This window comes from Callithrix jacchus, chromosome 4 (assembly GCF_049354715.1).
Source record: "Callithrix jacchus isolate 240 chromosome 4, calJac240_pri, whole genome shotgun sequence".
Taxonomy (NCBI): Eukaryota; Metazoa; Chordata; class Mammalia; order Primates; family Cebidae; genus Callithrix; species Callithrix jacchus.
Window position 1 is genome coordinate 16,714,662 of NC_133505.1, and position 27,702 is coordinate 16,742,363.

At 37.1% G+C, this 27,702-nt stretch overlaps 2 protein-coding genes and 1 pseudogene across 13 annotated transcripts in view; all 3 read right to left on the reverse strand.

The window, feature by feature from the left end:
• Nucleotides 1–27,702, reverse strand: part of LOC108591112 (uncharacterized) — a 147,120-nt gene that overhangs the window by 100,780 nt on the left and 18,638 nt on the right. The gene's annotated exons all lie outside the window — the stretch shown is intronic.
• The window catches only part of RNF182 (ring finger protein 182), a 72,347-nt gene that overhangs the window by 25,404 nt on the left and 19,241 nt on the right, over nucleotides 1–27,702 (reverse strand). The window lies entirely within an intron of this gene.
• On the reverse strand, nucleotides 8,045–8,888 carry LOC144582029 (large ribosomal subunit protein bL35m pseudogene; annotated as a pseudogene).

Consider the following 27,702-nt stretch of genomic DNA (forward strand, 5'->3'; position numbering starts at 1 on the left):
CATGCACACGAATGTTCATTGCAGCACTGTTTACAATAGTAAAGACCTGGAACCAACCCAAATGCCCATTGATGATAGACTGGATTGGGAAAACGTGGCACATATACACCATGGAATATTATGCAGCAATCAAAAATGATGAGTTTGTGTCATTTGTAGTAGGGACATGGATGAATCTGGAGAACATCATTCTCAGCAAACTGACACAAGAACAGAAAATGAAATACCGCATATTCTCACTCATAGGTGGGTGATGAAAAATGAGAACACATGGACACAGGGAAGGGAGTACCAAACACTGGGGTCTATTGGGGGGAAGAGGGGAGGGACAGCGTGGGGGGGAGCTGGGGAGGGATAGCTTGGGGAGAAATGCCAAATGTGGGTGAAGGGGAGGAAGGCAGCAAAACACACTGCCATGTGTGTACCTATGCAAATGTCTTGCATGTTCTGCACATGTACCCCAAAACCTAAAATGCAATTTAAATAAATAAATAAATAAATAAAAATGAGACAAAATGATACTTACATAAAAAGAAGATTGTTAGGAAATACGGTTTTATATTTATTGTATAATAAGTAATTTTGTCATGTGATAGACATTCTAAATACTCTGTTCCCAAAGGGCAAACCCAGAAAAGCAATGCTTCCTTTAGTATCAGCCCAGGAAATGATGAATTTGGGGAAGTTGTTATTTATTTTATTTTATTTATCTTTTTGAGATAGAGTCCCACTCTGTTGTCCAGGCTGGAGTGCAGTGGCACAATTTCAGCTCACTGCAACTTCTGGCTCCCAGGTTCAAGCAATTCTTCTGCCTCAGCCTCCTGAGTAGCTGGGATTACAGGCGCTTGCCACCACAGGTAGAGATGGGGTTTTACCATGTTGATCAGGCTGGTCTCAAACTCCTGACCTCATGATCCACCAGGAAGCTTTTAAATTATAAATAAATTATTCCAATATTTGTGGTTGAGAGAAAAAGAGCTTAGTCACTGGTATCCTTGAAGATGGTCATAGTTAGTCTGGAAAACCTTCATGGAAGGAAGTGAAAGTCAGGAAACTTTTGTAGTGAGCCAAGATAAATTAAGTAGAGAAAGAACACTATAGAGTAGTCTAATGCAAAGGACAGGCCAGGCACGGTGGCTCACGCCTGTAATCCCAGCACTTTCCAAGGCAGGTGGATCACATTAGGTCAGGAGTTTGAGACCAACCTGGCCAGCACAGCAAACCCCATCTCTACTAAAAATACAAAAATTAGTTGGGCATGGTGGTGGGCACCTGTAATCCCAGCTACTTGGGAGGCTAAAGCAGGAGAACTGCTTGAACCTGGGAGGTGGAGGTTGCAAGTGAGCATTGATCATGCCACCGCACTCCAGCCTCAATGACAAGACCAAGACTCTGTCTCAAAAAAATTAAAAAAAAAAAAAAAAAGCAAGGATAGTCAGGATACATTAGGCCAAAGCAGAGATAGGGTACAGCAGAAGATGAAGATAGACAGCTGGTCACTATCACAATAGCTAAGATTTGGAATCAAGTTAAACAGCCATCAACAGATGAATGGATTTAAAAATGTGGTAGGTATACACAGTAAAGTACTATTCAGCCACAAGAAAGAACGGTACAAATTTTAATATTATGTACAACTGTTGGAAGGAATCAAATTTCTTAATTTGAAAACCACATATTTTCATACCTAATAAAACATTTTTGGGGAGGGCATAGAGATGGGTTCTTTCTATGTTGCCCAGGCTGGTCTTGAACTCCTGGCCTCAAGCAATCCTCCTGCCTCGGCCTCCCAAAGTGCTGCGATTACAGGTATGCTCCAAACTGCACCTGGACTAATTAAACTTTTTTAAAATGGTACCATCATAGATTGTAAAGCTGCAGACAGAGACTTTTTTAAAATGGTACCATCATGGATTGTAAAGCTGTAATCAAATCAAGAAATTTGATTCCTTCCAACAGTTGTACATAATATTAAAATCATAGAATTTACAATAAGAGTACAACCAAGACATGAAAACCGGTCTGCCATGAAGCACAGAATGCATCAAGGACCCCATGGTTGCAGTGCAACTGTTAACCAACACCAGCCAGGGGCTTCTCCCGTGTACCCACAGGGCCTAAGTCTAGAAAGTCTGACACACCAAATTTGTCAAAAAGCCATAATTTCATGATGATACTTAAGAAAACAAAATGAACTCCTTTGGAAGATGTGAGGAAACTAACCCATTCTGAAAACAAATAATCAAGGGAAAGACACAAGAATTTATTCTGCCTTTTCTGTATATGCAGTTTCCTTTCTATCATGCCTTGAAAGCAATCAAATAATTGATGAGCTAAAATTCTTCTTATAAAAGCATTTCAACCAATAATGTGAGCATTGTATTATCTTGTAATCCTTAGTAAAATAATCAATCTAGATCAGGAGTTGGCAGATAATTCCCAGTAGGTCATATCTAATCTAGTAAATGAAATTTTATAGGCATGTACTTGTGCCCATTTATGCACATACTGTTGAAGGCTACATTCCTACTACAATGACAGAGACCATATTAGCCCTCAGAGCCAAAACTACTTACTGTCTGGCCCTTTACATAAAAAGTTTACTAACCCCTAACCTGATAATATTATCAATGGCTGCCAAAATCACAACACAAACATCAGATAAGGAGGTGGATGATACATAGGTCAGGCTCACAACTCCTGTGTTCACTGATGGGGCTTCACATCAGCAGGTGCCTCCTGATGCCACACAGTGGGAGCCTCCTGATGCCACACAGCAGGAAGCACACAGCCCCTTCACCTTCACAGTCCTTCTTGCCAAAAAGCTGAAAATATGATCAAACCTCAGGTTCTCATTACCTGTTTACAGGAAATGTGAGGGACAGAAAAATGAATTAGATACATGGGGATGTAGTTAGTTAAAATTCAGACTGTGAGAAATTCCCACAATGCAATTTATTTATTGTTAGTTCAATAAATAAATTGCAAGAAAAAAAGGAAGGGTGAACCTATAGACCAAGGGTGGCCAATCTTTCAGTTTCCTGTGCCACACTGTAAGGAGAATTGTCTTGGGCAACACACTAACACTAACAATAGCAAATGAATGAACTAAAAAAAAAAATTAATTTAATTACAATTAAAATTTTAAAATCTCATAACGTTTTCAGAAAGTTTATGAATTTGTGTTGAACCACATTTTAAAAAGCTGTCCTGGCTACATGCAGCCCACAGACCACAGGTTGGACAAGCTTGCTATAGACTAAAAGAGGCCTAAGAGATTTATTAGCTAAATATGTGAGTAGTCCCTGTTTGGACTCTAATTATAACTGACCAATGGGGAAAGGGGGAACTTACAAGACAATCAGGGAAATTTGAATACCAATATTTCATGACAGTAAGGAATTACTCTGCAATTGTTTTCTGGTGTGATAATGACATTGTGGTTATATTATTTAAAGGCTAGTCTCTTTACTGTTTTGAAGATACATACTGAGATTTCACAGATTAAATAATATGACATCTGGGCTTTGTTTCAAAATAATACAACAGGGAGAGGGTAGATAAATGAAGCAAGATTGACCATATGTTGATCACTGTTGAGGCTGAGTGATAAGTAAAAAGGGAAAAAGGAATTCATTATACCATTTTCCCCACTTCTGAATGTTTAAACTTTTTCCATAATAAAAAGATAAAAATAAAATCATTAGCAAAGCTTTCTCTCTACTTTCCAACATCTGTGTTCATGAATGCTTTGTTTCTTCCCCTGCCCATCCACCACATATATTCATTCATTAACCAAATGCCTACTGAATGTTTAGTGCAGCATGAGCCCTGGGCTAGGTGCTGATGATGGTCTCACCTTCAAGAAATGTACATTCTAGAGGGGGAGCCCAATAAGGAACTCAGTCATTAACACACTTGACGGTCACTGCTGCATGAGCAGGACCCACAGAGTGCTAAGGAATACAGAGACGGGGCAGCTACACCTTCCCATATTCCTTATTCCCACCCCTTAATATTCTTAACAGTAGGACAAATCTGATTGTCAACTTTGCTCTTCTAAGGAGCGATTTCCTTTCTCTAAATGGCCCTGACTTACCCCACCTAATAAGCCAGAGGCTCCACATTGCCTCTTCCATGACTCGTGAATATAAAACACTGGACTCTTCCTCCAGTCTTCCCTACATGTCCTTGACTTCTGTGATAACTACCCTGACAGCTCCCCAAATCCCATCCTCACCCAGTGCTCTCCTACTTACTTCATGCTCTATAGTCAGTAACAAGTGCCCCCACCCCCTGCCACACACACACACACACACACACACACACACACACACACACAGGGCAGTACTAATTCTTTTGGTTCTGCATCTTCACTAGTAACTGACCTGTCCACTGTGTGACTGAATGGAATGAAATGCCATGCAGTTTTCATACCAAAGGATCTGTCAGAGGTGTTCAAACTAGAGTGACTCCATCTTGCATAGCAGCTGGGTAAAATGAGGCTGAGACCTACTGGGCTGTATTCCTAGGAGGCGAGGCATTCTTAGTCACAGGATATTAACAGTTAAAGGAAGAAATTAATAATGTTTACTTAACAGACCCAGGATTTAACAAACCCAGAAGTGTCCTGATGTCCTGTTTTATGAACAAAAGCATTCTTCATTTAAGAATAAGTTTTGCAGTGAGACTCCGTCTCCAAAAAAAAAAAAAGAAGTTTTGCTTCAAAGATAATACAGATTCTTGTGAAAGACAGTAGTTACACAAAGAGGAACAATTCTTTGTCACAAGCCCTTGTAGTAGAGCACATCTCCCCATGACTTTTTGCTTTGTTATCTCATATGTAAACAAGCATTGTGCCTACTTAAGGCAGACATGTTCCTCCTCTCGCTTTTAGGAATGACCTGGTCTCTCTGTGGAGTAGCCACCCTTTTATTCCCTTACTTTCTTAATGAACTTGCTTTCACTTTATTCTGTGGACTTCCCTCAAATTCTTTCCTGCCCAAGATCTGAGAACCCTCTCTTGGGTCTAAACTGGGACCCCTTTCCAGTAACATATTCTGTGATGAGCTATGAAGGGATGATACCAGAGAGATATTAACCAAAGGAAAACTGTCTGCACAGCACCAACCAGCCAACTTTAGGTAAGTGGTAGGATACATTTCATCCCAGGCAAAGAACAAAGTTGGGTTAGAAGCCCAACTCAGAAGGGTTAGAGTCTCTCCAGAGACATAAGGGGTTAGAGGGTCCTCTCAGTAAGGCCTCTTTTGGTTAAAAATAGATATGGCACTACGGAATGTTGACTGCTTTTCTCTTTAGATTAATCTGCCTTGAACTCTTTGCTGACAGCTGTGTGTGACTGAATTAGGCATGTATAGGATGGTGGGACACAGGGAACTTTCTCTCCCCAAAAGGAGGAAATGTGAGAGCTGATGGGCCTGCTAAAGATCTCTTCACAACTGACAAGCAGCTGCCTAGACTTTTGATTCAGTGTTGCTGCACTGGGTGGGTCTTTCCCTGGCCTCCCCGAGCTCCTCGCCTCCCCTGCCCCACCACAGGCAATGTTGTCTGCCCTTCCCTTTCCTCTCTCTCTCCCTTTACTATCTTTTATTTTTTATCTCTTTCCCTTTACTATCTTTTCTGTCATGCAGGGCAACTGTCTGCTTTTCCATCTTGCCCAGAGACCCAACGTTGAAACTCCTGGTTAGAGGTCATTCCACCCCACTTTAAGTGAATCAAAGATGACAGAGGTTGACAGGGGCCAAGAGGCAAGTGTGAACACCTTGCTAGGTTGAGGCTTGGTGCAGAGTGGAGTGCCTAGTGTCTATGTTTGTCATGTGTATTTTGCTCCAGCCAAAATGGAAAATGTTCATTTGTTTCCCCCATAGAGCCTATTGGGTGGCATCTTGCAAAACTGAGAGGCTTTTCCAAGAAATGGAAAAGATAATTTTCTTTTGTAATATGGCTTGGCTCCCACAGCTATGGGGCAACAAGCAAGACCAACAAAGCCACTCAGAGAAAGGTAACTCAGAAACCTGGTATGCTGGCAAAAGAGTAAGAATTTTCTACCAGTCAGACTTCTGGCTTTTCTGTGAAAACTGGTTAAATGAATGGTAAAAATCACTTGCATTATGAGAGCTTTTAGTCTTGGTGTATAATAACTAGGCAGGACATACACAATTTTAGGGATGGCTAATAGCAGTTATGAGGAAGGAATACTCTGCTCTTTGCACACTAGGATCAGAGAAGCATGTTCTTGACCACCTGGAAGGTATGGAAATGTCCCCACCCCCACTGAGAGATAAGACTCCATAGGGAATGGGCTAATTCCCTCTTTCAGGAATCAAGGATCCAGTATAAAAATGGGACTCTTAATTTTGGAGGATCTATTTTGCCTTCCAGTTATGCCTGCTTATTAGGCCCTAGCAACTGCATGCTTTCCTGGCCCTGTTTCTCGAAGGGCTTTAGCCTGAAGCCAGTAATCCAATTAAGAAACTTAAAACTGGCAAATAAAAAAAATCTTATAACTAATAGATCTTCTTCCATCTGCCTGTGTATTTATATGTGTTGTGCGTGTGATGTTTACATATGAAAGAGCTTGAAAAACAAGTGGCCGGGTACAGTGGCTCACACCTGTAATCTCAGCACTTTGGAAGGCTGTGTAGGCAGATCACTTGAGGCCAGGACTAACCAACATGGAGAAACCCTGTCTCTACTAAAAATACAAAAGTTACCCAGGTGTGGTGGCACATACCTGTAGTCCCAGCTACTCAGGAGGCTGAGGCAGGAGAATCACTTGAACTCAAGGACCAGAGATTACAGTGAGCGGAGAGTGCACCACTGCAGTCCAACCTGGGCAACAGAAAAAGACTCTGTCTCAAAAAAAAAAAAGGCCAGGTGTGGTGGCTCATGCTTGTAATCTCAGCACTTTGGGAGGCCAAGGCAGGCAGATTACCTGAGGTCAGGAGTTCAAGACCAGCCTGGCCAAGATGGTGAAATCCAATCTCTACTAAAAATACAAAAATTAGCCATGAGTGGAGGTGCACACCTGTGATCCCAGGTACTCAGGAGGCTGAGGCACAAGAATTGCTTGAACCCAGGAGGTGGAGTGAGTCAAGATTATGCCACCACACTCCAGCATCAGCAACAGAACAAGACTCTGTCTCAAAAAAAATTAAAACGAATAGAAGAGAAAGATAGAAAAAGATAAAAGAAAAATAAGCACCTAAATATTTTGTTAGAAAAATTAAGACTTCAATGCCATTTAGTTCATGTGACTTTTAGACATTTAGACTACATTAGACAAGCTGAATACTATCCTTAGTATATGTGTTAAGGTCACTGCTTCTATGACATTTTTGATAATTATTTGACTTGTATGTATGCTTTACAGTGAATTCCAGGTAAGGCCTTGAGACATGGAATTAGCTTGGTCCCCTGACTATGCTGGGAAGAATCAGACTTTATAGCTCTGTCCTTGTCCTGGGCTCTACATTCTGATATAAGGTTAAAATCACTCACTCACCAGGTTTTTCACCAAAAATAAAAGTTGCTAAGAGTTAACACTGTAACATATGTAATTCAGACTACCGGAGCAAGGTATGTAAGAAAAGTAGAATGTACTTTTGGTAAAAGATTATAAAAAGGCATGGGAATATGAGGAGTTCCTTGCCTAGTTCAGAAGGATGAATAATTTTTTGAGTTAGATAGAATAAAGCTAAAAATTTGAGCAAATGGTAGAAGATTTGTGAAAAATTAACCATGTAAAAGAAATGCTGTGAGACAGGAATTCTCTAAAAAAAAAAAAAAAGAAGAAGAAGAAAAGAAATTCTGTGTGTGAGCAAATTGACTAAAATTAAAAGGAGGCTGTTTCGTTTTTCTATAAATTGAATATTGGGAAAACGCACAGCAGGGTTTTCTTAGAGCACTGATCTATCTTTAACAAAAATTTTTTTTAATTTAAAACTTCTATAACGTTAATGTTGGTACTGTATGTTTACATATTCATTGGTACAATTTACATCAAGTTTTATACCTACCCATTTTTGTGAAGATATCATGTACACAAAGATACATATTCAATAAATGAGAAACAAGTGAAACTTCTGATCTATATTTCAGGCTTGTTCAGTCATGATACTTCTGATAAGGATGATCAGTATACCAGCTTCACCTCTTCTAGAAGGGCATCATCATTTTATCTAAGAGTTTACTCTGGACTTTACTGCACAGCACAGATTCCTCATTCACTTTTTTTCTTGCAGGTGTCTTTTTCCATAATTTTTTCTTATAACCAGCCTTTCTCCTCAACCAAAGGTTAGAATGAAGTCAAAGAAACCGACAGATGACAGCTTTCACCGTCTTTCTCTTGCCTTTTCACGTACAGACGAATTTCAGAGATCTGACTGGCAGCTTCAAGACAATTGGAAGCAAGGGGGCCACTCTATTAAGGATCACAGCAGTATGCCTACATGTCAGGTTTCTGATAGATGTGGTAAGTCTGGAAGCAGAGGAAACAACTGGTGTTTGAATATGACTAAAACATCCAGTGGACAATGCAGCAATAAGGGAGACATTATTGACACAGTTTCAGTAGGCTGAAGATGCCAAAATATTCAGAGGCTGTAGGAATCCTAGAGCTGCTCTCATCACAATGGCAAAGCCAGAGGCAAACATCTTGCCATCAACAAAAAATTTAAATGGTTCTAAAAGGTTTATGAGAATCTTACTTATGGTCAATCTGATTAAGAGTGAGTAGGTTTTGTCCATATGATTTTCTTAGAAATTGGATTTGACATTAATAGTACATTTATGCAAAAGTGAAATTTGACTCTCTCTTTTGAACAAGATTTTCATGTAATATCAAAAGATAAAAGATGCTTTTATGCTTTTTGAATAAACTACAGGAAAAAAAAAAAACAAAAGAAACATTATTTAGAAAGCTAACTGGGGCCGGGCGCGGTGGCTCAAGCCTGTAATCCCAGCACTTTGGGAGGCCGAGGCGGGTGGATCATGAGGTCAAGAGATCAAGACCATCCTGGTCAACATGGTGAAACCCCATCTCTACTGAAAATACAAAAAATTAGCTGAGCATGGTGGTGCGTGCCTGTAATCTCAGCTACTCAGGAGGCTGAGGTGGGAGAATTGCCTGAACCCAGACGGCGGAGGTTGCGGTGAGCCGAGATTGCGCCATTGCACTCCAGCCTGGGTAACAAGAGTGAGACTCTGTCTCAAAAAAAAAAAAAAAAGAAAGCTAACTCTTCCTGCATTCACCTCTCCCAGAAGGAAGTCATCATTTTATCTAAGAGTTTACTCTGGGTTTTATTGCAGAATACAAATTCCCTCAATCACTTTTTTCTTTCAGGTGTCTTTTTCCATAAATTTTTATTATAACCGGCCTTTCTCTTCAACCAAAGGCCAGCATGAAGTCAAAGAAACCTACAGATAATGGCTTTCACAGTCTTTCTCTTGTCTTTTCATGCATAGTGTCTCCATCAATAAGTAAAGGGTTTTGCCCTGTTTAAATCTTTAAGTTATCATTTTGCCTAATAAATGACTTATGGTTACCTGGGATTCTATTTTATAACAAAGTATTTTAAGCCTTTGCTATTTAACAAATTTTCCAAAATCAAATTATAAATTCTTTCCTGACTTGATTATTTTAGATATTAGATCCCCTAAAGTCCAATAATGGCATATTTGACTTATTTGGTATACTAAAATCATACAGAAAGTATTGTCAAATTCAAAATGACATCTGACCTTCTTTGGGTTATTTATATGTGTTATTGGTATGTGTTCCAAAATTATGCAAAACTCCTATAATTATGATATAACTTAGATATGTTATCAGTAATAACTGTTATGTTAAATTATTGTGTGCTACAAGGGTAGCCAAATTTTCTTGTTAATTGTGTCTCTGACTGTAGCTGCCCTGAGACTTTTCGTCATCCATAAGCAATTATTGTCTTATTTTGATTCTCTTAAAAAGGCAGTTTATAATAAGCTGTAAAACTCTGACAAGTACTCTTATAAAGCACAACTTTGACAACTTTGAAATGTATTCATTAAAACAGAAGACAAACTTCCAAGACTAGTGGAAAACTAATGTATTCATAAATATAGAGCATAACAGGAATTAATTGCAGAGACAACTAATAAAGGACTAAAATAATCTATTTAAGACTTTTTGCCTTTCTGTTTTGTTTTCGAGTCAAGAAAACTTTTCTTTTGAGCTATTTACAGCTTTTAACAATTGAGTAAAATATACTCCTGTAAACAAAATTTGGAGCATGTTTCTTTCTTTCTACCTGATTTCTCCCAAATTTGGAAACTATTTGTTAGTATTTTTAACTTACGGTGACATAGTTATTTACATAAGTCCAATAAGAATTTATTTTCTTTTGTGACAAGACCCAATTGGAGACACTGGTTATTTTACCAAGGCTTTGACTGGAATGACTGACATGCTTTCAAATATAAACAGACTGCTTTAAGTAATCAAAATTCACTTATAGAGCCAATTAAAGCCCCTAAGGAAAACTGACCTCATATCTTGTTTATGCAGTCCTTGTACAGGACTCCTGACCTGTGGTGAGTAAAGAATGTCACTTTCTGACAGGCCCAGGAGCCCCAAGTATCTTGGGACCTCCAGAGGAGAGAAACTTATCCAGCCCATACATCTATTTTCAGGCACACATAAATCCATGACTGGGCTCAAGGCTTTAAAAAGTCTAATCTGAGATTAGATTATGGAACATAGTTCCATCAAAGCCAAAAGAGACTATATGGCAAATAATTATTCTTGTTTCACTTTATACAAATAACCAGGCCACATATAATAAGACTAAAATTTATTTTGCAAACAAATCAGTCCTAACATGGCTTGTTTTTAATAAAAATAGGTGCTGGAAGGAGAAAAATTATGTTTCACAAACTATGGTACACCTGGCATTAGTTTCTAGTCTCATCCATTGTTTTTGAGTTTTTTCTGCAATTTAGACTGACCCTGCTTACTCCTGTGAACCAACCAGTGATCTCCAGCTGCTGCTCAAAAAAAAAAAAAACAAGAGGCATGAGTAGCTTAAAAATATGGATCAATATTCTAATTCTGGACACATATTTAAATCAGCTAGGGACCCCATATTATCTTGGTTCCCACAATCGCCCAGTTCATAGAAAGCTTTCTTAGTTTGCTTAAGACAATTTTACTTATTTCACTTTACAGTTGTAGAATATACTGCTGTCATACTCTTTGTACAATAATTTAGGATAGGCTTACTCAATGTTTTCTTAAACACTTATTAATCTTTCAGATATTATCTTTCATCATGACTCAAGAGTTTTGAATGACCTTCACCATACTAACACTTTCTGACTAAACTCCTCCCAATTCTAAATATAAGAGACCCTAAATATTGTTAGGCAAGAATATCATTGCCCCTGTTCACCCTGAAGAAGCTACAGAAGATGAGTTTATTTCCCTCTGCAACCTTTAGAATTAAGGGTCACCTTACAAAGGGAAGCAGGGAAAATATCAGAGGCATTCAAACCAGAGTGGCTTAATCATGAATTAGGGCTGTGTAAAAGGAAACTGAGACCTACGGGGGCTGCATTCTCAGGAGGCTAAACATTTTTAATCATAGAATATTTACAGTTAAGGGAAGAATTTAATAATTTACTGAACTTAGCAAACCAAGGAAATAACAGACCCAGGAAATGTCCTGATACCTTATGACCAAAAGCATTCTTAGTTTAAGAATAAGTTTTGCAGTGAGGTGCGGTGGCCCATGTCTGTAATCCCAATACTTTGAGAAGTGAAGGCGGGTGGATCACCTGATGTCAGGAGTTAGAGACCAGCCTGGCCAACATAGTGAAACCCCATCTCTACTAAAAATACAAAAATTAGCCAGGTGTAGCAGTGTGCATGCCTATAATCCCAGCTGCTCAGGAGGCTGAAGCAGGAGAATTGCTTCAATCTGGGAGGCAGAGGTTGTAGTGAGCTGAGATTATGCCACTGGACTCTAGCCTGGGCAACAGAGCAGCACTCCATCTCACCAAAAAAAAAAAAAAGAAAAAAAAGTTTTGCTTTAAAGATAATATAAATTCTTGCAAAAGTAGTTACACAAAGATTAACAATCTAACAATCCTTGGTCATAGCCTTTGTAGTAGAGAACATGTCCCCACAACTTTTTGCTTTGTCATCTTATATATAAAAAGCATTTTACCTAAGGCAGACATGTTTCTCCTCTTGCTTCTGGGAATGTCCTGGTCTCTCTATGAAATAGCCACCCTTTTACTTTCTTACTGTCTTAATGAACTTGCTTTCACTTTACTCTGTGGACTTGCCCCAAATTCTTTCTTGCATAAGATCCATGAACCCTCTCGTGAGGTCTAGTTTGGAAACCCCTTTCTGGTAACAGATCCACTGGTGTAATCAGAGTGAATGGAATGCCAAAAAAGCAGAGGAAAACTGTCAAGATGAAATTAAGGCATAGCAGTAATCGAGGGAATATAACAACAAGGGAATAAATATTTTACTGTTTAATGCTAAAAACAGCATAAACAAATAGGTCTCAACATAAGAGAAGAGGTCTATGTCAATCTTTGAAAGTGTTAAAACACTGTAGTGACAAAACATTTTTTTAAGGTTCATCTGTTTATCCATGTTGGTTGTTTTGTTGTTGCCATGTTGCTGTCACTACATTTTTGCCTAACCTGTAGTGTCATACTAAACACTTCAGACAGAAGTGTTTAAAACAGAAAGCTCTGCAAAATCTCCTGACTGGGCTCTGACGGGCACTGCTGAGTTACCATCATCTCCCCATAAAGGCAATTCCAACTTTTAAGGTTATTTGCTAAAAGAATGCACTGAAAACACAGTGGCAGTTTCACATTTGATACATACACTTTGTGACGATAACATCTGAGGGTAAATCCCCAAAGTGGGCCACAATAATTTTTGGCTAAATCAATCCCAGCTCTCTCTAATGCACTGGCCCAGAGATCTTGAGTAAATCACTTGGGTAAATCACCTAACCTTTCTGGGTCATAGTGTTTTCATCTGAGAAATTAAGATTCTGGGCTTGATGGCTAAAGACTTTCCAGCTGCAACATTACGGGGCTCTATAATTAAGAGCAATCTTTCCATATATATTGGGGTGTTAGCAGGAATTCAAGTGACAACTGAGGGCATTTCCACCCTAAGAAAGTAAAGCTCTAGTAACGCTCTTATGTTCTCACTCCTCAAATATTATTTAGCCCAGCTAAATGTTCTTAGGATCAGGCACTTAGTAAGCAGCTTAGCAATCTTAACTGTTATAAATGTAAGTCACTTCTAAAGAAAGCAAATCGCTATATAAAAATATTAAAATACATACTGACGATCAGAGTGATTTGAAGTAAAAAAAATCTGTGTTGGAATCCCAACTCCACTGATCACTAACTATATGACCCTGAACATGTTATTTAAAACATCTGTGCTTGGGCAAAAGAAACAGTCATTAGAGTGAATCGGCAACCAACAGAATGGGAAAAAAATTTTGCAGTTTACTCATCTGACAAAGGGCTGATATCCAGAAGTTACAAAGAACTAAAACAGATCTACAAGAAAAAAACAAGCCCATTCAAAAGTGGATAAAGGATGTGAACAGACACTTTACAAAAGAAGACATACATGAGGCCAAAAAACATATGAAAAAATGCTCATCATCACTGGTCATTAGAGAAATGCAAATCAAAACTACATTGAGATACCATCTCATGCCAATTAGAATGGTGATCATTAAAAAATCTGGAGACAACAGATGCTGGAGAGGATGTGGTGAAATAGGAACACTTTTACACTGCTGGTGGGAGTGTAAATTAGTTCAACCATTGTGGAAGACAGTGTGGCGATTCCTCAAGGACCTAGAAATAGTAATTCCATTTGACCCAGCAAAAAAATCCCATTACTGGGTATATATCCAAAGGATTATAAATCCTTCTACTATAAGGACACATGCACACAAATGTTCATTGCAGCACTGTATGCAATAGCAAAGACCTGGAATCAACCCAAATGTCCATCGATGATAGACTGGAGAGGGAAAATGTGACACATATACACTATGGAATATTATGCAGCAATCAAAAACGATGAGTCTGTGTCCTTTGTAGGGACATGGATGAACCTGGAGACCATCATTATCAGCAAACTGACACAAGAACAGAAAATGAAACACCACATGTTCTCACTCATAGGCAGGTGTTGAACAATGAGAACACATGGACACAGGAAGGGGAGCACTACACACTGGGGTCTGCTGGGGGAATACGGGAGGCATAGCAGTAGGTGGGGAGTTGGGGAGAGATAGCAAGGGGAAGAAATGCCAGATATAGGTGAAGGGGAGGAAGGCAGCAAATCACACTGCCACCTGTGTACCTATGCAACTATCTTGCATGTTCTTCACATGTACCCCAAAACCTAAAATGCAATTAAAAAAAAAATCTGTGCTTTTGTCGCTTGATTGCAACACAGAGACAGTACTGACCTCACAGGTATACTGAAAAGATTAAGTAAAAATTACAGATGTAGCACACCTGGTTAACTAAACATTAGTTCTTTCTCCCGCAGCTAGTGCCGGACATTAAATTCTGATAGGTATGCCTGATTTCCACCCCATTTCTGGTTTCATCCTAAATTTCCATCCACAAATTTAGGATGAAACCTTTCCTTGCCCTGCATTATTGACAAAGACCCTCTCCTTGACCAAACTTTAGTCAGGCTTCTCTGAGCCCTCTTTTCAACCAGGCCTCAACAACTTTGGCCTACACAAACTGCAACTTTCAGCACAACCCATTTCATCAACCCTGCACACGAAGACACTTGAGCAAACACTAGCTCAGGTTCTATCAGCTCAAGGCCATGTCCCTAGGATGACAACACCATCCTCTTAACATGCCTACCTGAGAAAGCTCAGAGCTTTCTCAAATTATTTCTTAAGCCAAAATAACTTACTGTTGGTTCTAGCCAACAACTAATAGGTCCCTGACCTTCCTTTTCTACAGCATTTACTCTTTTTTTTTCTTTTGAGATTTTTTTGAGATGGAGTCTCACTCTGCCACCCAGGCTGAAGTGTGGAGTGCATCTCACCTCACTGCAACCTCCTCCTCCCAGGTTCAAGTGATTCTCCTGCCTTAGCCTCCCGAGTAGCTGAGATTACAGGTGCCTGCCACTACACCCAGTAATTTTTTGTATTTTTTAGTAGAGATGGGGTTTCACCATGTTGGCCAGGCTGGTATCAAACTCCTGACCTCATGATTTGCCCACCTAGGCCTCCCTAAGTGCTGGGATTACAGACATTAGCTACCATGCTGGCCAAGCATTTACTCATAAAAGCTTGCAATTATAAGTCTTTTCCTTGTACCTTTGAAATGTATATTCTCTACCACCCAGAAACAACTCCTCAAGGACCTGGGAGCCACCTCTTTGAAAGGTAACATCTGAAGAGATACTGCTCCTGTTACCCAGTTCTTGTGGTGGGCATCTTGTTCCAAATTGCAAAACTGTATTTCCTGTCCTAAAGACATAATCAATTTGCAAAAGTATATTTCCTGTCCTAAAGACACAAGTTTGTTTCTCCTCTAGATAAACACCAATTAATAAACCCACATTGCCTAACTACACCTACAAATCCCCCTTAATATCTTTTAGTACCTTTTGTTTAGCACATCCCAACATTTAAAAGGCCTCCTGTCTTTTGTTCAGTTAAGCTGTGGTAACACTGAGGTCTCTCCCCTACTGAAGTAGTACTGAATAAAATATGTCTTACCATTTTTAACAAGTGTTGGCCACAAAACTTTAACATTATTCACTTAGCAAACATTTATTGAATACTTCCCATGTTCTAGGTACCATGCAATGGTATTAACAATGAGCAAGACATTGCCACCTACCTCAAAAAATTTGCAATTCACAGATGGGGACAGGCATGTATGCAAAATATACCAGTTACAAGGCAGTAAGATAAGTACCAATAGCACAAAGTTCTATTAGCATCTCAATCTTCACTTACTCTGTAGCATACAGGATTTACTGTTAAAAAAAAAAGGTCCTATTTATATATCTCCATCAAAAAAACATGGATTTCAGCCAGGCACAGTGGCTCAGGCCTGTAATCCCTGACTTCAGGAGGCTGAGGTAGGAGGATCACCTGAGCCCAGGAGTTCAAGAACAACCTGGACAACATGGTGAGACCCTATTTCTACAAAAAAAAAAAAGCAGGAACAAGCTCTGCACACATGATAATAACACCTTACATTTAACAGCATTTTATTTTTACCAAGGCTTTTGATATACATCATGTTATCAAATATATTTTCTTATTTGCATGAATAAAAGTATACATTAATAGTACTTTATAGTTTAGAAACTACTATCAGCATTTAGATACTTGTAAGGTAGCCATTAGTATTCCCTGAGTGTAACTAATTATAGCTCTATCAGGCCTATTTGTATCTACTAATCTAACAAATAAGGATTTCAGAAAAGACAAAGGATAAGGTAAGATTTTCTTTCCTATATTCCTAGAAAGCAATTGATTTTCCCTTTTTATTTCTTCAGTGTAATATATATACATATATATGCATAAAGACATTTTAAAAAATTTTTATTTTATGCTATTTTATTTTTAAATGTAATAAAAAACTCGGTTGTGAGTTTATATTAATTGAAAACCAAGGCCCATGAAACATACACACTTAAGGTCATTATAGTTCATCATAATATTGGTTCCTTACTACAGTGGCATGTAGAAAAAAAGCAACATATTTAGGTTAATGATTTAGGGTTAATAACTAAAGCTTCTATTTATCCAGCAGAGTATCATGGTAACAATGGTATATCAGAATGGATCAGCACAGTTTCTGTGGATGTAATAATTTTTAAGAACTATTTTCAAGTGTGCTTTTTACTTTCCATATTTGAGCATAAACTATGAAATTCTATAGGAACTAGCATAAATAATTAAACATTCTGTGCTATTTCACTAAAAAATAAGAATTATTTCACATTAATGAATTAGGTTAAAGATTTTATTTTTCTAATAAACTCAAAATTGATCTCAATATTCCACAAATTTAAAATAAAGATCTACGCTAAAAGTCACTATCAGATGTTCATAAAATTGCCTTATATATAGTTATTTTACTGTAAGAAATAATACAGAACCAGTTCATTTCAAAGACCAATAAGACAACAACACTACTGGTAAGCTTATTCTTTTATACAGAAAAGTTTAGTTTCTTAGCTATTACTATATACTGAATAGAATTTCCCTACTTTAAATTCTGTAATATAATTTTTTAACCTTTCCTCTCTTCATTACATCTTGAAGACACTCCTCGTTTATCCTAAGATAGGAGATTAATTTAAAGGGAAAAACTACATGATCCAACATCTCTTTGTCAACATAGGTGAAATGATGTAAGGACACTAAAGATGTTTCTGGAGTTCCACCTCAAGCTACAGTGAAGCAGCTTATATCAAACCAATCTTTCCTGAAAGAAAATCTGGATTAAATTTACAAAAGCAAAAAACTGTTCAAGACATTGGACAGCAATCAAAGCAACTAGGACTTGAGAGGCCAATACCCTTAAAGGAAGGAAAACGCACTGACATTCTCTGCCATGTTGTTAGTCAAAGAATTTGCCAATTTCTGTGCACACCGAGGGGCAAAGAAGCCAAAAAGAAAGCAGTGGTTCAAAAGTTCGACTGTGTTGTGCCAGACACTCAAACTCTGAATTCAGGTTTATGAAGCAGCTAGACCTAGAGGAGCCAAGATCCCAAAGAAGAGAGAAATGTGGAGAAGCAATACCAACATTCTACGTAACGTTTCCCTTCAGTATTCCTAACGCAAGAAGGTAGAAAACCAGAGAAAGTGGTATGTGGGAGGTTAAAATACTATGCAGAACTTTCAGTAGATTTACGGAGCAGGGGATAAAGAAAGTGGATTCAGGTTCACAAAGGAGGAAGGCCCCACTAATCACGTCAGATTTTCTATTGTGATCTCTAAAAGGCTATGCCCTAGGAATAAAGAAAAACAAAAAGTAAAATATTCTTCCAAAAGAATAAAATCCAGAATCAAATCTATTCAATCCTTCACTGAATCAAAATGAGAATATTTTGCAAAAAGTAAAATATTCTTCCAAAAGAATGAAATCCAGAATCAAATCTATTCAATCCTTCACTGAATCAAAATTAGCTCACTGCAACTGCTGCGTCCCCGATTCAAGCAATTCTCCTGCCTCAGCCTCCCGAGTAGCTAGGATTACAGGAGCGTGCCACCACACCTGGCTAATTTTTGTATTTTTAGTAGAGATAGGGTTTCATCATGTTGGTCAGGCTGGTCTCAAACTCCTGACATGATCCACCTGCCTCAGCCTCCCAAAGTGCTGGGATTACAGATGTGAGCCACTGTGCCCAGCCCAGATTAACATTTCTTATGAACATATGCAAGGAACAATTTTTTAAAATACTAGCAGACTCAATTCAATATAAAGAAAAAGAATTATATGGCTGGAAAAAGGTGATATTTAACTCTGTAAATCATGGTTTGTTTAAAATTCAAAAGTCAATTAATGTAATTAACAATATTAACAGAATAAAGGAAAAAACACAATCATCTCAGTGCATGCAGAAAAACATTTAAGAAAATCCAACACCCATGATGACTTTTAAAACTCTCACACTACGTATAGAAATAATCTTCTCCAACCTAGCAAAGAACATCTATGAAAAAATGACAGCAAACATCATATATAACAAAGGTTGAATGCCTTTCCCTTTAATTTCAAATGCAAAGAAGAATGCTTGCTTTTAGCACTGAACAAGGCAAGCATGTCCTCTTATGCCACTTTTATTCAACACTGTAGTAGAATAGTAGAAAGGAAGGAAGGAGGGAGAGAAGGAAATAGGAAAGAAAACAAACACAAACATATGAAAAAATGCTCATCATCACTGGGCATTAGAGAAATGCAAATCGAAACTACACTGAGATACCATCTCACGCCAGTTAGAATGATGATCATTAAAAAATCTTTTGGAGACAACAGATGCTGGAGAGGATGTGGAGAAACAGGAACACTTTTACTCTGCTGGTGGGAGTGTAAATTAGTTCAACCATTGTGGAAGACAGTGTGGCGATTCCTCAAGGACCTAGAAATAGTAATTTCATTTGACCCAGCAATCCCATTACTGGGTATTTATCCAAAGGACTATAAATCGTTCTACTATAAGGACACATGTACACGAATGTTCACTGCAGCAATGTTTACAATAGCAAAGACCTGGAACCAACCCAAATGCCCATCGATGATAGACTGGACTGGGAAAATGTGGCACATATACACCATGGAATGTTATGCAGCAATCAATGATGAGTTCGTGTCCTTTGTAGGGACATGGATGAACCTGGAGAACATCATTCTCAGCAAACTGACACAAGAACAGAAAATGAAGTACCACATGTTCTCACTCATAGGCGGGTGTTGAGCAATGAGAACACATGGACACAGGAAGGGGAGCACTACACACTGGGGTCTGTTGGGGGAAATAGGAAGGGACAGCAGGGGGTGGGGAGTTGGGGAGAGAGAGCAGGGGGAGAAATGCCAGATATAGGTGAAGGGGAGGAAGGCATCAAATCACACTGCCACATGTGTACCTATGCAACTATCTTGCGTGTTCTTCACACGTACCCCAAAACCTAAAATGCAATAAATAAATTAAAAAAAAAAGAAAACAAACAAGGAGTAAGTGAAAGAGAAAAGAAAAAAAAGGTATCCAGATTTGCAAGGAAAAAAAAATTGAACTTTATTTGCAGATTATGTTATCCTATGTGTGTAGAATAGGGAACCCACAGACAAGTCTAAGAACTAATGAATTAATGTAGCCAGGTTGTAAGAAACAAGAACAAACACAGGAAGCAATTTTATTTATACACACTAGGATTAAATTAGCTAATATGCTGGATACTAGCAACAAACAATCCAGAAATAAAATTAAAGCAATTTCATTCATAATAGCAGAAAAAAAATCCTTACAAATATGTTTAACAAAAGAAGTATAAGTCTTATATACTGAAAATGACAAAATAATAGTGAGGAAATTAAAGAAGATCTAAATAAATATGGAGAAATTCCATATTATGAATTGGAAAACTCAATGTTAAAATGTCAACTCTCAAATTAATCTATAGATTTAACACAATATTAAAATCCCTCTAGGTGCAGAGTAGGGGTTGGTAGAAATTGGCAAACTTACCTTAAAATCCATATGGGAATGTGTAGAGCCTAAAATAGCCAAAACAGTTTTGAAAAAAACTAAATTAGAAGATTTATACTACCGAATTTCAAATTTTAATATAAGAGTAAAGTATAATAGGGTAAGGATGGATAGACAGATAGGTAGGTAGATAGAACAGAACAGAACTGAAAGCCCAGAAACACTTATATTTATTGTCTATTTATTTTTAATAAAGATGCTAAGACAATTCAATAAGGAAATGGTAGTCTTCAACAAGTACTGCAGGAAAATTTTGGCATATTATACATATGCCAAAAAATAAATAAAGATAGATAAGTAAACCATCACCTTATACTGTACACAAAAACTAACTCTAAGTAGGTCACGGATATAAATGTAATAGCAAAACCTGTAAAATTTCTAGAAAAAGATATGTAAAATTTTGCAACCTCAGATTAGGAAACAAGTTGTTAGATACAACACTAAAAGCATGCCATAGAAGAATATATTAATAAATTGGAATATATTAAAATTAAAAAGCTTTTGTACTTCAAAAGAAAACACTAATAAGAAAATAAGACTAGACATGGACAGGGAAAAACATTTGCAAATCATACATTTAGTAAAGATTTTGGAGCCAGAATATATAAAATACTATTAAATGTCAATAAGAATACAATTTAATTTAAAAATTGGCAAACGACCTGAATATTCAATCAAACAAAACTAGTAAGTGGCTAAAAAGCACGTAAAAAGGTACTCAACATCACTAGTTATTAGAGAAATGCAAATGAGATCACAAATTACACTCTACATACCCACTAGAATGGCTGTAATAAACAACTGTTGACAAGGATGTAAAGAAACTAGAACATTCATAGATCACTGGTGGGAATGTAAAATGTTATAGCTACTTTGGAAAGTAGTTTAGCAGTTGCTTACAGAGTTAAGCACTTCTACCATATGACTCAGTAATTCCACCCTTAGGAATTACCCAAGAGAAAATTAAAATACATGTTCACATGAAGATTTACATGAATTTTAATGGAAGTATCATTCATAGTACTCCACTATGGCCATAAAATCCAGCAATTTCACTCCTAGGAATTACCCAAGAGAAAATAAAAATAAAAATACATATCTACACTAAAACTTCAGTAAATTTTCATGGCAATATTATTCATGGTAACCAATAACAAGATAATTTTCATTAACTGATGAATGGATAAACAGACTGCGGTATATCCATATAAAACTCTTCAGCAACAAAAAGAAATATCAATCTATGCTCCAATATGGAAAGCTTCATAAGCCTCACAAACATCGTGTTAAGTGAAAGAACCATAAGCAGAACACTACATATTTTATGACTCAATTCATGTTAAATCAGTAGAAAAGGCAAATTTATGAAAACAATAGTTGCCTAAACTTAAAAGCAGGAGCAGAGATTCACTGCAGATGAATGCTGGAGAACCTTGGAGGCCAAAAAAATGTTCTGAAAGTGGAATGGGGTAATGGTTGCAGAACTCTGTGAATTTAAGTCACACCATTGAATGCTACACCTACAATGGGTGAATTTTATGTTGTATAAGTTATATTTACATAAAGCTCTAACAAAATAAAATGAAAATAAGAACTGAATAGAAGATGAGAACATTGGCCAGGCGCAGTGGCTCATGCCTACAATCCCAGCACTTTGGGAGGCTGAGGTGGGTGGATCACAAGGTCAGAAGTTCAAGACCAGCCTGGCCAAAATGGTGAAACCCCGTCTCTACTAAAAATACAAAAATTAGCTGGGGTGTGGTGGTGCACACCTGTAATTCCAGGTACTCAGGAGGCTGAGGCAGGAGAATCACTTGAACCCAAGAGGTGGAGGTTGCAGTGAGCCGAGATCATGCCACTGCAGTTTAGCCCAGGCAACAAGAGCAAGACTCCATCTCAGAAAAAAAAAAAAAAAGATGAGATTAGTGAATTGAAAGATAGGTCATTAGAAAATTTCCAAGCTAACATAAAGAGGGAAAAAATACAATGGAAAATAGGAAAAAGAGTTTAGGAGTCTAATAGAACAAGGTGAAAAAGTCTAAGTGATATAAAATTGTACTTCTAGGAGAGGAGGAAGGTGATAAGACCAGAAGAAATACTATTTGATGAGATAATTGCCAAGAGTATTCTAAAACTGGCTAGGTACAGTGGCTCATACCTGTAATCCCGGCCATGGCGAGTGGATCAGTTGAGGTCAGGAGTTTGAGATCAGCCTGGCCAACACAGTAAAACCTCATCTCTACTGAAAATACAAAAACTAGCTGCACGTGGTGGCACATGCCTGCAGTTGGTCCCAGCTACTCAGGAGGCTGAGGCAGGAGGATCACCTGAGCCCTGGGAGGCAGAAGTTGCAGTGAGCTGCAATCACACCACTGTACTCCAGCCTGGGCCACAGAGCAAGACTCTGTCTCAAAAAATGATTTAAAAATTAAAGAATATTCTAAAACTGATTCAAGAACCTCTATGATCCCCAAGCAGGATAAACAGTAAAGAAAAAGTGCCTCGGCACATCATAATAGAACTCCTCAATACCAAAGACAAAGAAAAAATGTTTAGCAGAGGAAAAAGGCACATAACCTCCAAAGTACCAAAGTGAGACTGACAGCTGATTTCTCAACAAAATAATGGAAAACAGAGAAAATTAAATTATATCTTTAAAGTACTGAAAGAAACTGACAACCTAGAATTCTACATGCAGCAAAAGTATGCTTCAAAAATTAAGACAAGATAGTTTCAAACAGATGAAAATAGAAAGAAATACTAAAGGGAGTTCTTCCAGCAGAAAGAAAATAATCCCAAAGGGAAACATAGACTTACATGAAGGAATGAAAATAAATAATAAATATAGATATATACTAATTGCATAAAACAGCAATAATAATGTATCACATTATTTTATTCATTGTGAAATTAAATGATAAACAATTCCAAAAAGAGCAGGGGGTTTATAGAGTCAAAGGATTTAATAATGCTGTATTATCAGGGAAGGATGAAAATACTAATTTAAAGTATATTCATAAGTGACAAATGGATGCTATAATCTCTAGGATGACAGCCAAAAGAGTAACAACAAGATCTATAACAAGAAAAGAGAGAAGAAAACTGAATTAAAATTGCTTTATTAATTTTTTTAAAGGCAAGAAGAAAAGAAGAACAAAGCACAGTTAAGACAGTTAGAAAACAAACAGTACAATGGGAAGTTTAAACCCAATTCTATTATCAAGTACTTTAAATGTAAATAAACTATTAGCTGCTCCAAAGACTGTCAGGTGAGATAAGTAAACAAAAACCAACTATATGCTGCTTATAAAAGAAACAACTAAAAATAAGAGTCAGGAAATTTAAAGTATATAAAAAATATACCATGCAAACACTAACCAACCGACAAAGGAGAGCTGGGATATACTGCTGTAAAACCTGTAGACAGTAAGTCAAGAACCATTATGAGCTACAGAGAGGCATTTCATAGCTATAAAGGGGTCCAAGACACCAAGGAATTCTAATAGTTATAAACTTATGTGTCCCTAATAACATATCCTCAAATTATATATGATGAAAAGATGTAGAAAAATTCATCATCATAGTGAGAGATTTTGCTTATCCTTTCCAATAATTGACAGAATAAGCAGACCAAAAAACTGTAGACACTTTGATCAATACAATTAATGAATTTGACCCAATCTATGTGCACCAAATGCTGCAACTACAACTACAGAATGTACCATACAGTCTATTCAAGTGCATGTCTATCACTTAGTAAAAATAATCATAGCCAGGCCATAAGAATAGTCTCAAAAATATCAGAAGAGACTAAAATATTAATAGCATGTTATTTGACAATAGCTGGATTAAGTTAGAAATCAACAAAAAGATTTTTAGAATATCCTAAACCATTGGAAATTAAGTAAATGTCTAATAACTTGTGGTCAAAGAAAAAAACACATGGCTATTTTTAAATATTTTGAGCAGAAAAAAATGTGACAGAATTCAAGAGGATACTATTAAAGTCATGCTTAAGGAAAATGCAGAGCTTTGAATGCATATGTTAGAAAAGTTGAAAATCAATAATCTAATCATTTTCACAAAGCTAGAAAAAACAATACTAAAGCCAAAAATAATAGGAAAGAACAAACTATGAACAGAAATTAATGAATTAGAAAATAAGCATACAATAGCAAAAAAAAAGTCAAAATAAGTTCACTGATAAAATAATAAATTTTATAAACCCCAGGCAAGACTGATCAAGGAGGGAAAAAGAGGCATAGATTGTCAACATAGAGAATGACAAGGGAGGCACTACTCAGACACTTAACACATTTTTTAAAAATTAAGAGAATTTTATCAACTTTCACTTATACTTTGAAAATACAGATTAAATGACCAAATTTCTTTCTTTTTTTTTTAATTGCATTTTAGGTTTTGGGGTACATGTGCAGAACATGCAAGATAGTTGCATAGGTACACACATGGCAGTGTGTTTTGCTGCATAGGTACACACATGGCAGTGTGTTTTGCTGCCTTCCTCCCCTTCACCCACATTTGGCATTTCTCCCCAGGCTATCCCTCCCCAGCTCCCCCTGCGCCCGCTGTCCCTCCCCTATTCCCCTCAATAGATTTCTTAAAAAACTCAAATGACCAAGGACACAAAAAGATATTTCTAAAATATGAATAGGTCTACATTAATATAATCATATGTATAATTTAAAACTTTCCTACAAAGAAAATTCTGGTCTAGGGTGGCTTCACTGATGAATTTTTTCCAAACACATGAGGAAGAACTAATACCAAACTCTTCCAGAGAACTGGACAAGAAAAGGGAACACTTCCCAACTAATTTTCTGAGACTAGCATATACTAACCAAAACAAGGCAAGCTCATTACATAAAAAGGAAAAGCACAGGCCAATCTCTCTCCCAAACATAGACAAATTCTTAACCAAAATATCACCAAATTGAGTCTAACAAAATACTAAAATGATAGCATATCAGTTGAATTTATGATAGAAATGCAAAACTGTTCTAACTTTTTAAAAAATGTGATTATGATGTTGACAAAATAAAGGAGAAACAAATCCTATGATCATCTTAATAAATGGAGAAAAGTATTTGCTAAAACTCAACACAGGTTCATAATTAAAATATCCATGAATTAGAAATAGGAGAATTTTCTTAATTGATAAAAAGGTTTCAACAACACTTCTAAGCAAGAGCCATATTTTAAATACTGAATGCTTTCCCCCTGAAATTGGAAATAAGACAAAATACATGCTATCATCACTTCTATTCAAAATTATAACTGAGGTCATCGCCAGAGCAATGAGGCAATAAAAAAAAATGAAAGATATAAGAACCAGACAAGAAAGAAAAAAGCTCTTTATCCATCACGTAAGGTGATTATGCACATAGAAAATCCAAATCATTCTACAAATAAGTTATTAAGAAGTGAATGTAGCAAAATCCCTAGAATCAAGGTCAAGATAAAAAATGCATTTAAATACACAAGAAACAAAAATTACAAGGTGAAATTTCAAAAGATGGCATTTGCTGCCCATTGATGATAAACTGGATAGGGAAAATGTGGCACGTATACACCATGGGATATTATGCAGCAATCAAAAACGATGAGTTCGTGTCCTTTGTAGGGACATGGATGAACCTGGAGACCATCATTCTCAGCAAACTGACACAAGAACAGAAAAGGAAATACCATATATTCTCACTCATAGGTGGGTGTTGAACAATGAGCACGCATGGACACAGGGAGGGGAGCACTACACACTGGGGTCTGTTGGGGGGAATAGGGGAGGGACAGCGGGAGGTGGGGAGATGGGGAGAGATATGGGGAGAAATGCCAGATATAGGTGAAGGGGAGGAGGGCAGCAAATCACACTGCCACGTGTGTACCTATGGAACTATCTTGCATGTTCTTCACATGTACCCCAAAACCTAAAATGCAAAAAATAAATAAATAAATATGGCATTTGCAATAACAACAAAAAGAACCAATCTAATGAAAGAAGTACAAGAATACTACAGAGAGAACTTCAAAACATCAGAGAAACTAAAGACAACATAATTAAATGGAAAGCTTACTATGTTCATTGATTGGAAGATTCAATATTATAAAGATGTCAACTGTCCCAAACTGATCTACAGAGTCACTGCAATTCCAGTCAAAATCTATCAGGTTGTTTGTGGACACTGACAGGATGATCCTAAAATTTGTATGTAAATGCCAAACACTAAAAATGTGCTAAAAGAAAATCAAGACAAAAAACAAAACTGAAGAACGTATACTACCTGATATCAGGATTACATCATTGTAAGGCACTTTTTTTTTCATTTTTTTGAAATGGAGTCTCGCTCTTGTTGCCAAGACTGAAGTGCAATAGTGCAGTCTTGGATCACTGCAACCTCTGCCTCCTGGGTTCAAGCCACCCAAGTAGCTGGGATTACAGGCATGAACCACCATGCCTGGCTAATGTTTGTATTTTTAGTAGAGACAGGGTTTCACCATGTTGCCAGGCTGATTTCAAACTTCTGACCACAGGTGATCCACCTGCTCCAGCCTCCCAAAGTGCTGGGATTACATAAGACACTTTATTAGACAAATCCATCATAAGAACAAAATACAGAATCCAGACAGAGATTCACAAACACATGATTACTTATTTTTATGAAAAAGACACCATGGCAATTCAATGGAGAAGGGATAATTTTTTCAATAAATAATGCTGGGTCAACAGGATATTTACATAGATAAACATCAACTTGACCCTTACCTCACACCATACACAAAAATCAATTCAAAGGGGTTATAGATCTAAATGTGAACTAAAACAATACAATTTCTTGGTAGCACAAGAGAATATGTTCATGATCTTGGGGCAGAAGAAAAAATCTTAAAGAAGATACAAAAAGTACTAATATTAAAAGAAGATGTATAAATGAGTTCATTAAAATTAAAAATTTCTGTTTGAAAAATTATAAGAGCTAAAAGCAATCCATTGTGTGGAAAAATTCTGCAACACATATCACACAAAGGACTTTTATCTAGAAAAAATAAAGAACTTCATAAAAGTCAATAAGAAAAAGACAATCCTCTTTAATAAAAAAAATATTTGAACTGGCATTTCATGGAAGAGGCTATCCAAATGGCTAATAAAACCTGAAAAACTGCTCAACATCACTTATTAGGAAAGACAAATAAAAACTACAATAAGATATCACTTTTCATCTGCCACTATGACTGGCAATACCGACTATGAGCAAGAATGAGAAACAACTAGAACTTTCATACACTGATGTCGAGAATGTCACTGATATAACCGCTTGGACAACTGTTTGGCAATTGTTTGACAACAGTATCGCAGCTAAATG